At 43.4% G+C, this 12,022-nt stretch overlaps 1 long non-coding RNA gene across 1 annotated transcript; it reads left to right on the top strand.

Moving 5' to 3' along the window:
- The first annotated feature begins 5,477 nt into the window (after positions 1–5,477).
- On the top strand, positions 5,478–11,057 carry LOC126504457 (uncharacterized). The gene is made up of 3 exons (XR_007592606.1): positions 5,478–5,520; positions 9,887–9,947; positions 10,461–11,057. It is a non-coding gene; the product is annotated as an uncharacterized lncRNA (long non-coding RNA).
- The last annotated feature ends 965 nt before the right edge of the window (positions 11,058–12,022 follow it).

The raw sequence follows: 12,022 nt of genomic DNA, 5'->3' as shown, positions 1-12,022 counted from the left end.
TATATGCTAGTGGTCTCTCAGGAATTTAGAGTGTTTGCTAGAAAATTGCCTAATGCATCCAAATAGTTTAGATCTAGCTTATTGACTGCTAAATGAAGCAGCGTAGAAAAGGTAAAGGCAATTTCCCCATGGGTTACTTTCCTTCTGCAATGCAGCCCGGGCTGCGATGACACCAATTGGAACTGTTTTCCCTCTCAAAGGGACAGGGAGAGCTCTCTGATTGACCGATGAGCAAGTGGGGCTAAACCCAGGGGACAGGAAAGTCACTTTTCCTTGGATCACGCAATTGCTCTGTAAGCTCTTTGAGGGGAACATCTATGTCCTGTATGCCCGCTAGAAACACCAGGCACAGCACGTCCTCAGTAAGTCCTGGTAAGCAGTTAATTGGAGAAGAGAGAGAATAGAGCAGACTCCTCGGTGGATGCATCTCAGCGAAATCAATCAACTGGAGATGAGGGCTGGGTCTTGGGTGATTTTTTTTTTTTTCTGGCTGAATTTTAGCCTCAACTTTAATGGGAACAGGAGGGGATGGTCATGAGGAAAGAAATACTAGGAAACAGAGGAAGTATATGTATATGTAAATCTTTTTACTCCCCCTCCCTAAATGTTCCTATGACAGCTGAAGACCTCTGTGGTACTACTAATCTTGCTCATGGCGAGCTCTGAGAATTGAGTTGATTCAAGAAACTCTAGATTTCACATTCCTCTGGGGGTATAGATGGCTCATATAGTAGTTCTTTTTTTTGTTTTGTTTTGTTTTGGGGTTTCTTTGTTGTTGTTGTTGTTTTTTTCTGTTTGTTTTTTCAAGACAGGGTTTCTCTGTAGCTTTGGAGCCTGTCCTGGAACTAGCTCTGTAGACCAGGAAGACCTCAGACTCATAGAGATCTGCCTGCCTGTGCCTCCAAGTGCTAGGATAAAAGGCGTGTGCCACCACCACCCGGTTCATGTGGTAGTTCTACTAATATTCCTATTATATTTGAGGGACCTCCACGCTGATTTCCATCCAGTTTACAGTTCACCAACAGTGAAAAGGAGTTGCCCTCCTTTGCCCATAATCTCACCAGCATCTAGTCTCCTTTGAGTTATCTATGTATATCATCCTGGCAGATATGAGATTGAATCTTGAGTAATTTCAATTTGCATTTCCTTGGTCAATAAGGATTTTGAACATTTTAAAGGTGTGTATTAACCATTAGCTAGTCCTTGTTTTGAATACTAATTAATTTTAGATACAAATATAAATAAATTCGTATTAATAAAATAGACTCTTCACAGCCACATCAGGATTTAGCAACAAAATAATGTAATATCAAATTATAACTTAAATTTTAAAATAAACACCCACGATTCCAACTGATATAAATAAATGACTAAATAAATGTTCATGGGAGATGAGGTAAATCATCCTTTAAGGAGACAGTCCAGTCAGTATATGTAGATTATCCATTCAAAAAATAGAGTCCAATCCTCCCCACACTAGAAAGGTAGCATATTTAATGACTCGCTTTCAAAGAATAGACTAGAAATGACCAAACATAATGTACTCCGCCCGCGGAGAAACGCCAAGGAATGGATGTCGGTACGCAGCAGTGCAGCATGGGTGATCTGTGCGTGGTATGGCTAGAGGCCCTTTTTTATCTGTATTCTTTTCAGCAAACACCAAGGCCATTCTAAGTACAAGAAAGTCATCTGGCAAATCCAAATCGGGGTATTCTACGAGGTTCCTGCTCAGTCTCTGCAAAACCAGGAAGAGGAGGAGCACAAGGAGGGGGAGAAGGACAAGGAAGATGAGGAGGAGGACAAGAAGGAGGAGGAAGAGGATTAGGAGGAGGAGGACAAGGACGAGGAGGAAGAGGATGAGGAGGAGGAGGAAGAGGATGAGGAGGACAAACACGAGGAGGAACAAAAACTGAGAACAAACCAGAAAGGCTAAATAGGTGTGACAACCAAATATCAAGCAGTTCCATGAACTGGGTTTGGATTAGAAAGAGATCAAAATAGAGAAACTATTAAAATCCAAATACAGTCTGAACTGTATTGATATCACTCTATTAGGCACTTTTCTGTATTAGGATTGAGCCCAGGACTAAGCTATGTGCACACTCAGAAAAAGAGAAAGAAGGAGATTAACGATGAAGAGATGAGTTGACCATGAGAACGTAGAGGAAACTCCATGCTATCTCTAGAGCTGTTCTCTAAGTCTAGGATTGTTCAAAAAATATTTTAAAGGTGATTTTCAAAGAGCCATGAGATTGTGTCAAAGGCTTTTTCTCATGCAATGAGGTTTCTGTCTTTGAATCTGTTTATGTGTTAGATTACATTTCCTGATTTACATATGCTGAGCCATTCTTCTACTTCTGTTATAAAGCCAACTCCATTACGGTGGATAATCTTTCTGATATAGTCTTGAATTCAATTTGCAAGTATTTTGTTAAGAATTCTTTTATGTCTATGTTCATTAGCAATACTGGTTTATGATTTTCTTTTCTGTGCTTGGATTTCTGTCTGGCTTAGCTTTCAAGGTAATCCTGATTTCATGAAAATAATTTGGAAGTGTTCTCTTCTATCTCGTGGACTAATCTGAGGACTATAGTTGTTATATAGTTGTTAGTTTCTCTTTAAAGATATAATAGCATTATGTGCTCAATCCATGTAACTCTGAGGTTTTTTTAGTGAGGAGATTTTTAGTTACTACTTCTATCTCACTGGATGCTACGAGTTGTGGTGGTTGACTACTTGGTGTCATTGAGAGATCTCAGGAGACATAGCCTTGCTGGAGAAAGTGTTTTACTAGAAGTGGGCCTTGAGTGTTTAAAGACCCTTGTCATTTTGAGCCCACTCTCTCTGCTTCCTTTCTGTAGCTTGAGATGTGAGCCTCCATCTCTTGGCTTCCAGTATCAGTCACCAAGGCTTCCTCTGCTGCCCTGCTTGCCATGTGATAAAAATGGATTCTTATTCATCTTGAACTAAAAGCCCCAAATGAACACTTCCTTCTATAAGTTGCCTTTGTGGTGATGTTTCATGGCACAAAGTTGGGTGGGTAAAGAAGGCGGGTGACTATGGGGGGAGAAGGGAATGAATATGATCAAAATGCATTGTATGAAATTCTCAAAGAACTAAAAGATTTTTTTTGTTTTTTGTTTTTGAGGCAGGGTTTCTCTGTGTAGTCCTGGCTGTCATGGAACTCACTTTGTAGACCAGGCTGGCCTCAAATTCAAAGACCCACTACCTCTGCCTCCATGTACCACCACCTGGCCAAAAAAAAAATTCATATAAAATTTTAAAAATATAGTAATGACCAGAGCTGATGAAGGACATGAAAACAGTGTTTTCTGCACAAAAATATCTAATGAATTTTTAAAAAATAAAATTATAAAAAAAAATTTAATTAAAAGAATTTGCTAGTGAGTCTTAAAAGCCAATTGAAGATGACAGAGAGTGAAAAAATTGAGTATAAAGCAACTATCCAATAGGATTTGAGAAAATAAACATAGATTAGAATTTGAATGATGTTTGAGCCAATATCAAAAGATCTTAACAAAATTAAGCAACCCAAAGATGAGAAAATGGAGAGAGAAAAAAACGAATCCATAATGAAAAAAAAAAGAAAAATATTTAAATTAGGAAGCTGAGTGACCTATGCTTCCAACAGGATATATCGAAACGAAGCAAACGAAAATAACCGTAGCTAACATTTCAGTTTCTGGAAACAAAGGAAGAGAGAAAGTACTGGTAAAAGAGGCGATGTTGTTGTCCAGCAGCATTAGCTTGAGGAAGTCCCGCTGTGGCGATGGAGCCAAGGGACAGGATGGGCACCGCGATGCACCTCCACGCAGCCCGGCATCACCTAGCTCTCCTGCTGCCCAGCAGTAAGAACTCAGTGCTCACCAGGTATCATAAGTAAGGAAGGAAAGTCAGAATTCAGGGGCTGAGAGTAACATCCAGGTGCTTCACCGGTGCACTGGAAATGGCGTTTATCCTTTCATCAGTATCCTGGGCATACAGGGAATACAAGTCAAATTAGCCTCGAACCAGGAAGTCTGAGCTCCAGCCATATTCTACCTTACTCCAAATCTTTCATCTCTGTGTTAACAGATGTGCAGAAGCTCTGAGAAAAACAGGATACCAGAAAGCTCACTCCATTGTTCCTTGTAGTCTTGACCCCTCAAGACATTAGTTCTCCAAATACACTTCTTTCAACATTTGCCTTCCAGCGTGGCTACAGGGTGTTACGCCGCTAGTTGTGAGTATGCTGGGAAGACTCTAAGATACAGGCGGGAGTCTGGCAGTAGATTGACCAAGGCAAGCCAGAGGTGGGAACCAGGGAGTGAGTGGGGTGTGCGAGAAAGAAAAGAGAGTGGAAAACCCTGCCTAGGAATTCCTGGTTTTGCTTAGGCATTCTCATCGCCAGTGAGTATTAGAGCCAACGCTTGGCTTCTTGAACTACGTCTGTCATCAATTCCGTCTCTTAGAGTTGTAATGACAGATTTGTCAGCCCTTGGCCATTGGCTGTTGGGGCTTGCCTAGGAGAGGAGACCTTTCACCAAGGGGGCATGCCCCTGCCAAGCTGGCCTCCACGTCTCTCCACAGAGCGCTTTTCTCAGCAGCGCCAGCTGTGTGTAGTTGCTCCGCTTCCCAACTTGTCCCACCCACCCGTCTCTGCCCAGTGGCTCTTACCCCCTCCCCGCCCCAGACCAGGATGAATGCATCTTTCTTCAGCAAAGGAACTGCCCCCATCTTATTAACTTGATGAAAGTTTATGAGTCAATCTTATGTTTAAAAAAAAAAAAGAAGAAGGTAAATTCACAGAGAAAGAGAGAGAGAGAGAGAGAGAGAGAGAGAGAGAGAGAGAGAGAGAGAGAACACAGGGGCAGAGGTTACAACAGCTAAAAAAGAGCCGCTGATATTTTTATTGCAAAGAGATGTGTAGAGCAATAAATCACTCATGTGTCTGCCATGAATTCTAGAAAACAAGGCTCATATTCAGGAAGGATTGGACTTGTGTACTCCTCCTTTGAACGTGAAGCAGGCCCAAGACACTGCTGCCCACTTCACTCTCTTGCTACTTTTTTCTCTTTTCTCAACACAAAGAACAAATGAAATCACTTAAAAGGGTGGAATGAAAGAAAAAGCCGTTGATGGCCTGGGAGGGGGGGGGTGTGGCTCTTGGCTCTGCCCCTGCTGCAGAGAGGAGGTGAAGAAATTAGACACTGGACGCAAGCTCCTCCCTTTGGGTTATATTTTTAAAACTGTGTCTATGCCTCTGTGTGTGTCTGTCTGTGTGTGTGCACCTGCATGTATGTGTGTGTGCATGCATCTGCGTGTGTGCATATGTGTCTCCACAACATATGCCTATAATAGTTATAATATTTACATGTCTGGTGGAATTGCAATTGTCTTTATTCAGTCTACAACCATTCCTCCCTTTGCCTTTTTGATGCTCTCAGGAGATGTTTTTTAGAAGTAAAAGGCTCCACGGAGACTAAGAGTGAATGATTCTTCATGCGGATGATTCCAAAGGTTTGTTTGGCTTTGAAAATGGCATTTGCTACAGCGACTGGAACACTCTTAGCTCAGCCAGCTCCACAGAGAGGGACCCTCAAGGAGAACAGCTGTCAGACCAAGGACAATGCTGAACTTTTGGGAAAACGTGGCCCATGTCCTTTTCAAAGAAAATTCTTACTGTTATTACCCGCCCCTACCCCTGGCTCTCCCTGTCAGCACTATACAAAGACAATGTCTCTACTGGCTTGAAGTTGGGGAAAAGGTGACTTTAAGAACAGACCACAAGATCTCCTCAGAGCTTTGTGCAAAGCCAGAACTTGCCCGTGTTCTTCTGTCTAGGGGCTGTTTCTTCCTTCTCTTTCTCCCATCTTAACTACACTGGCTTATGGCGGCTTCTAATCGTATTTGCCCATTTTATCTCATTTGGTTCTTGCAAAGGTTCTATAAAGTGTGCATGCCTTCCTTACCCTGACAGTGGTGACAGATGTCGCGCTGCAAGGAGAGAAAGGGTGAACCAATGACCTTTCATTTCCTGCCAAGGAAGACCCCCCCACACACACAGTATTTTTGGTTTGGTTTTTTGTCTTTTGACCTTTTTTTTTTTTTAAGTAATATAATCAAATCACGGAATTTGATTATATTCCCAAATGGCCAAGGGCTGACAAATCAGGAAATAGTGAACTATTTCCTGCAATGAAGAAGTTGAGAAAGCTAGCTTGTTCTCTTCAAAACTTGAACATAGCTCTCTACCAGACCTAACAGATCTAAGTTAGGCTGAAGCCATTAGAAGAATGCTCTTAACCCAAACTTCTTCTACATGCCCCCACCCCATCCTTGTCATTACCTGCATAGCCAAATGGCTAAGCAAAGTTTTGTCCACTCAGTAATCACTGTTGCTCTCTGCTCCAGACTGCTGTGTTTGATGCTGGCTGCTCCTGGTCTCAGGGGTGAGACTCTTTGGGATGCATTTTGCAACATAAGCCATTCACCTACTCTGAGGAGTAAGGTTGTGGAATATTCCTTTACACTATGTGAAGATATGTCACTGTGGTTGGTTTAACGCAGAGCTGAATAGCCATCAGCTAGGCAGAAAGGGGTTAAGTGGGCTTTATGGGGACAGAGAACTTTGGGAAGAAGGAGGAGTCCCCAGCCAGAGGTAGAGCAAGCAGGATGGATGTTGTAATAGGAAGCGGCGGGGCTGCGTCCCCAACACCCCGGCCGCTTGGCTAGCTCATGCCCGAAATAACAACACACAAACTGTATTCATTTAAGAACTGCTTGGCCCCTGAACTCTAGCCCTTACAGGCTAATTCTCGCACCTGGACTAGCCCATTTCTAATGATGTGTGTAAGCACCCCAAGGTGCGCTTACCGGGAAGATTCTAGCCTACATCCATCTTCATCGCGTGTGCCTCAGAGAGCAGAGCTATCGCGTCTACCCGGGAGAGCTGAGCATGGCGTCTCTGCTCCAGCAGAGCTGTCGGGTCTCTCCGGGAGCAGAGCAGAGTCTGACCTCACTTCCTCTTCCGCCCAGAATTCTATTCTGTTTACTCCTCCCATCTATGTTCCAAGCTGAGGCCAAGCAGTTGGTTTATTATAACTTAACCAATGAAATCAACAGATTGATATATGACACTCCCACATCACTTCCCCTTTTTCTGTTTAAACAAAAAAAAAAAGGCTTTAACTTAACATCCAAAGCTCTAGAAATGACAGAGACATCTCGCTGCCTGGACAGTCACCCAAAGTTCCTCTGTACCGTTGGGGCATCCATCTTCGGCCTACAGGCCCATAGTTTCCAGCAGACATTTCCACAAAGCAGGAAATTTCAAAGGCAGTCACTATCTGCTTGTCCTGAAGAATGTCTTGCAGACTCTTTCATGAATCAGGAACCCCGAAAGATCATCTCACCTTTAGGCAAGTTCAGCAGTCCTCTCTCTGCGGGTTCTCTGTGTCCAGTTTATGCAATAGTCCAGGCAAGAGCAGTTTCTTGCCCAAATGGCTATCAAACTCCATAAGGATCCTCTTCGATGCCCATCTTCCTCTTGAAGTAGATTGGTGCTGCCAGGAGCAGAGTGTCTCATTGTCATGAAAAGTCCTAAGTTATTAAAACATTTAAAATGCCATATTCTATAATCTTTGAAAAATATGAAGAATGCCTATCTAAAATATATCTATGCACATCTAGAAAATCTTAACTAACATGACTACAAACTTAACTATTATTAATGATTATTCATTAACAACCTATATACATTACAAAATTAACCTTAAATTTAAATCACTAAAGCAAAATCCATATCAATGTAAATTATTCATACCTATATCATCTCCCCCTTTAAATGTAAAAGAACATTTATAAACAATATTTGGGAATATGGGCGCAGTTTTTTCTCTCCAAACTGCTTCCTGCTGAATGGGGGCGTCGTTAATTAGGTCTTTCATGGTATAACCTGTGTGCTAGTTTCATCTCAGTTGGCAGTTGAGCGAAGCAATTTTCTGAAGGTATTCACAGCAACCGTTCAGGAGGGCGTGGTCCATCATACCATATCGGAATAGAAGAAATGAACAGGGTCTCATCCTCTGTGAAAACAAAATAAGAAACTCCTTTCCAAAGTATCATGTCCTTAGATCCAAATTTCAAAGTCAAGGCATCAAAATCTCTACGATGGATTAGTTCAGCAGCATTTATAAACAAATATCTTTTAGCATCTGTTGCTCCTTCCTCAGCATTCAAACAATTCAAAGAGAGCATAATAGTATACAGTATCAAGATTCTCTGTGTATTTTCCATCTTTGTACGCTTTATTTTAACCTCTATTTCGTTTATTTTTACTTTTATTTTATATTCTCTGTATCTCTTTGACCTGGAATAACTCTGTAGACCAGGCTCTCCTTGAACTCTCAGAGATCCGCCTGTCTCTGCCTCCCAGGCATTGGGATTAAAGGTGTTTGCTACTACACCTTGAACTCACAGAGATCTGTTTGTCTCTGCCTTCTAGGCACTGGGATTAAAGGCGTGTGCTACCACACCTTGAAGTCACAGAGGTCAATCTCCCTCTGCCTCCCAAGCGTTGGGATTAAAGGCGTGTACTACCACACACAACTTCTCTTTTTCTTACTTTTTTTTTAAAACTTTTAACTTTTAGCTTGCATATATTTTTAACACACTGTAAATCATTTAAACATTTTCTTTATCTTTGAATCTCTTTACTGTATATCTCTCTTTTTCTGACCACACGAGCCTTTAAATTACTGAGCAATATGAGTAGGATTAAAGCCGTGGCTTTGCCAGCTAGATCCAGTCCATTCCTTAGCTTTCCAGCCTCATGGCTGAGGTACCGGTTGTAGCCATGTTTACTGCCACAACTCTATGGCATTTCAAGGTCCCTGCCAGCAAGCGAGCTTCAGCAGCCTGTGCTTGCAAACCACACGAACCGCCTGCGTAAAAGAGTCAGAGTTTGCCGTGGCAGGACAGCCCAGAAAGCCGGCATTTTTAAACGGCACAGCTTTTTTCCTGCTACAGCTGAAAATCGAAAAGCATGCGTTCAGCTTTTCGTCAACACCATTTAAGTGTTTTGTGGCAGGACCTCTTAATGAGCTGCAGGGTTTTGCAGCTGAAGCTGAGTCAGGAAGCCTCTCTTAGATGAGAGCGCTTGCTTGCCTCTAGCAAGCAGAGTAGACCCAAGAAATTTGTGCCTACCAAGAAAACATGCTTCATTCCATTCTTTCCCCAGCTTTCTCAGGCTTTTTGTGGATTCAGTTAGCCACACGTCTGGGCGCCATCTGTTGAAATAGGAGCGGCGGGGCTGCGTCCCCAACACCCCGGCCGCTTGGCTAGCTCATGCCCGAAATAACAACACACAAACTGTATTCATTTAAAGAACTGCTTGGCCCATGAACTCTAGCCCTTACAGGCTAATTCTCGCACCTGGACTAGCCCATTTCTAATGATGTGTGTAAGCACCCCAAGGTGCGCTTACCGGGAAGATTCTAGCCTACGTCCATCCTGGGAGAGTGTAGCATGGCAAGCATGGCGTCTCTGCTCCAGAGCAGAGCTGTCGAGTCTCTCCGGGAGCAGAGCAGAGTCTGACCTCACTTCCTCTTCCGCCCAGAATTCTATTCTGTTTACTCCTCCCATCTATGTTCTAAGCTGAGGCCAAGCAGTTGGTTTATTATAACTTAACCAATGAAATCAACAGATTGATATATGACACTCCCACATCAGATGGACAGGACAGAGATGAGGTAATAAAACCACTAAACAGAAAGTAAATGAATAGAAATGGGTTGATTTAAGCCATAAGAGCTAGTTAGAGACAAGCCTAAGCTAAGGCCGAACTTTCATAATTAATGTAAGTCTCCATGTCATTTTTTGATAGCTGGCAACCTAAAGAAAAGCCCAACTACAGTGAAGAACTGAAGTCGATCCTGAACTTAGAGGTACCACAGCATTAGGATTCAGAGAATCAAGTTAAGTTTAAGCCAGAAGGGACCAAAAAAAATATCTTTCAACTTGCTGAATTTCCATAATGGTGAAGTGGGGGAGAAAGGGGAAAGGAAGAGGATACAGAGGAGTGCTTAGATCCTGAAATAGCCATGGCTGTGCTAAGTATGGGTGAGCATTTGAGGCAGAAAGAATAAGGTAGACGTGTCGAGATTGCTTAGAATGTAATAGCCAAAATCTGAGTCTATGATTCTCCGTAAAAGTGACTTTGAAAGGGTTAGAACCCAAGACACCTCGTTCCTTGCTCATCATCTAACATTTTCCTTGAAATAAATTGGGATTCACTCTTCATCTCTGAGCAGGAAGGGGAATACCTTGAATACCACAGCACAGGTTTGACTTGTCTAATGGTGAGGAGACCTCCCGTTTTAGCTCTCACTCCCGAGACTTTGGATGGCCCGCGTTCTCAGAAAGCATCACCTGAATGTAATATTCTCTTTCTCTTTCAGAATCATCAACCAACTTCCCAAGATCATGGGACATTTAGAACTCAAAGACATACCATGGACCCTGGGATGGTTTACAACTTCTCTCTGTGTGTGCATGCTTCCCAGGGAGTCTCTAGCTTCCAGCACCTTCTAAGTGGTTTTCATTGTTGCTCTTGTTTTTCTGTGAGTTGATTTTTTTTTTATGTGAATGAGCATTTTGCCTACAAGTGTGTACGTGCACCACGGGCATGCGTGGTGCCAACAGAGGTCAGAAGAAGGCCTCAGATCCCTAAGAACTGGAGTTACAGATGGTTGTGGGCCACTGTGTGGGTGCTAGGAACCAAACTGGGGTCCTCTCCAAGAGTAGCAAATGCTAGAACCGCCTCCAGTTCCCCTTCTAAGTGTTTTTCACAGTTGTGTTCTGGGGTGCAACTCACTCCTGCTGAAGGTGCTTTAGCTCCCAGTGCTGTGTATCATCAGCTGCTGAGCCCTAAGGAAGAGGAAACAGCAGAGATTCACTTCCTTACAGTGCTAGAGGCTGCAAGCCCAAGTCTAACACGTCATTAAGTTTCTCCTGAGGGCCGGGCGATGGTAGCGCACGCCTTTAATCCCAGCACTCGGGAGGTAGAGGCAGGCGGATCTCTGTGAGTTCGAGACCAGCCTGGTCTACAGAGCTAGTTCCAGGACAGGCTCCAAAACCACAGAGAAATCCTGTCTCGGAAAAAAAAAAAAAAAAAAAAGTTTCTCCTGAGGCCCCTTTCCTTGACTTGGAAACTGTCGCCTTCTCCCCCTTGCATCCAGGTGATCTTTCCTCTGGATGTGGGTGGGTCCTCGTTCTCTAGCTGTCCCATGATGCTTCGCTTGGTCATAATGAGCATGTCTCTAAATGCAATCAAATATGAGGTACTGAGAATCAGCATCTAAATACAGATTTTATACATACAGAATCCAGTTCAAGCCACGTATTTTTTCCCTTTAACTGTAGAGAATTGAGTTGTGGAAAGATAGGAGAACTGACCCTGAAAATAAGATACCGCCAGTTCTTGGACCCAACCGAAGCCCTCAATTGGTCTTAAGGAAATGGCTTCATGATCAACAAATGAAGTTAAGTCAGCTATTACATAGTGCCAAATGTAGGATGCTGAATGGGTCACGTCTTGATTTCAGGGGGACCCTTTCTTCCATAAGGGCCCATGTTTGAAGAACTTCTGAAAGCCCTTGTCACACCACCGTGAGGCGGTGTGTAGCAATGGAAGCCCACTAAACTAGCCAGGCCAGACTCCTGTTCCTCACCCTACACACCTGCGGCTCTGATCTTGGGAGATGAGCTGTTCAGGGTGAGGTGGGTGAGGGGGAGGAGTGAGGGGCCCCAATCCCCAGCTGGAGACCTGGCCTCCCTTCCCTCAGGGCTGCTGACAGCTTCTCGGTGCTGTAGCCCTATTTGAGGAGCTTGTTCTCAGCTTTCACTTTCTGGGCTAACAAGCGTTCAGCCTCACGCTTGCTAACACTCACAAATGAGGGCGATTGCAGCTCAGCTGCGGATCACCTTTCAATGGCGGGCTTGACAAGAAGAACAATGCTTT

The sequence above is a fragment of the Alexandromys fortis genome, unplaced genomic scaffold (genome assembly GCF_014885135.2).
Source record: "Alexandromys fortis isolate MF-2015 unplaced genomic scaffold, M_Fortis_MF-2015_v1.1 scaffold_55, whole genome shotgun sequence".
NCBI classification, from domain to species: domain Eukaryota; kingdom Metazoa; phylum Chordata; class Mammalia; order Rodentia; family Cricetidae; genus Alexandromys; species Alexandromys fortis.
Note: the sequence above shows the minus strand (reverse complement) of the source record. Positions and strands in the feature narration are given on the sequence as shown.